Here is a 1,798-nt window from a genome sequence, read left to right as displayed (position 1 = left end):
GATTCAAATACAGGATCTAGCCAATCCACTGATGAGAAGAATCCTACCATAGAAAACAGTAGTCATGGATGTATTTTACCTCCAAGAGACATTAGAAATCCGCTAATGTTACATTTCTCAAATTGGTTGAAGAGGGGACGATAATCAGAATTACCTAATGCAGTGAGGAAGAGAACGGAGGCGTGCTGAGAGTATACAGTTTGTCAAAGCTCCAAAGAGAATTTGTTTAACTTTTCCTAATTTATAAATCATGGATCCAAACAATGCTTTACACCCCCGACTACAATTTAAACCATCCAGGGAGCTTTCAAAAATCTTGCCATCCAGGTCATATCACAGGCCAAATTAGAATCTCTAGGTTGGACTGAGGTACCCATACTTCAAAGAATCACCTAGGAAAGCTTGGGAATCCATAGGCAGATACATAGGGTGAAGCTTGCTAACACTGGACCCAGAAGTACCCAGCTCATATTTGAGTAGCCACAAAGAGCCTCTCCCTTCCCTCTAGCCACCTCTCCAGCTAAGAACTACTGTGCCCTCCAGGGAAAGTGTTATCTTTAAACTAACAGTTTTTCTTGAATTGTGGCAAAATACACGTATAAAATTTACCATCTTAATCATTTGTAAATGGTCAGCTCAGTAGTGTTAGATATATTTACATCTCTTTGTAACAGATCTCTAGAACTTTTTTATCCTGCAAACCTGGAACTCTACACCCATTGAACACTGACTCCCTATTTCCTCCCCTGTCCATCCCCTGGAAACCCTCTCATTTTCTGTTTCTATGAGTTTAGCTACTTTAGATTCCTCATATAAATGGGAGCAGACAGTATGCGTCTTTTTGTGACTGCTTATCTCACTTAGCGTAATATCCTTAAGACTCCTCCATATTATGGCATGTGGCAGGATTTCCATTCTTTAACTGAATAATATTCCACTGCGTGTGTATACCACATTTTCCTTATCCATTCATCTGTCCATGGGTATTTGGATTACTTTTGCCTCTTGGCTATCATGAGTAAAGCTGCAATGAACTTGGATATACAAATATCTCTTTGAGATCCTACTTTGAATCATTTTGGATATATACCCAGTAGGGGGATTACGGGATCATATGGTACTTCTATGTTTAATTTTTGAGGAATCTCCATAGCTATTTTCCATAGTGGATGCACAATTTTTAATTCCCACCAACAGTGCACAAGGGTTCCAAAAAATATGGGATGCTTCATGAATTTGCATATCATCCTTGCATGGGAGCCATGCTAGTCTTCTCTGTATTGTTCCAATTTTAGTATATGTGCTGCTGAAGCAACCACTAAATCGAAAATTTTTGAGGTTATTTTCATGACTTATTAACAAATCCCATGGGAGTGGCAGATTGCATCCCCCAAATTTATAAAAACTGCATGTTTGCGTAATTCGTTTCAATAGGAATCAGATCAATGGTCAAGGAAAAGTTACAAATAGGGAGCTCTCAAAGCATAGTCCCAGACTTGACTATCAACCTCATCTAGGAACTTGTTAGAAATGCAGATTCTCAGGCCCCACCCTAGCAGTAATTACTGACTCAAATTCTGTGGTGGGATCCAGCAACTTGTGTTTTAAAAACCTTCCAACAGGGGGCGCCTGGGTGGCACAGCCAGTTAAGCAGCAGACTCTTGATTTCAGCTCAGGTCAGGACCCCAGGGTCCTGGGCCCTACAGTGTGGGCTCTGCACTCAACAGGGAGTCTGCTCGAGATTCTCTCTGTCTCTCTCTCCCTCTCCCTCTGCCTTCCCCCACCCACCCTGCCCCGC

General features: G+C 41.5%; 1 non-coding gene across 1 annotated transcript; it reads right to left on the bottom strand.

The window, feature by feature from the left end:
- Nucleotides 1-1,212: 1,212 nt before the first annotated feature.
- LOC117803924 lies at nt 1,213-1,315 on the bottom strand. The gene has a single exon (XR_004628039.1). It is a non-coding gene; the product is annotated as a U6 spliceosomal RNA (small nuclear RNA).
- Between the last annotated feature and the right edge of the window lie 483 nt (nt 1,316-1,798).

Source organism: Ailuropoda melanoleuca, chromosome 9 (assembly GCF_002007445.2).
Source record: "Ailuropoda melanoleuca isolate Jingjing chromosome 9, ASM200744v2, whole genome shotgun sequence".
NCBI classification, from domain to species: domain Eukaryota; kingdom Metazoa; phylum Chordata; class Mammalia; order Carnivora; family Ursidae; genus Ailuropoda; species Ailuropoda melanoleuca.
This window is presented reverse-complemented; position numbering and strand designations above follow the sequence as displayed.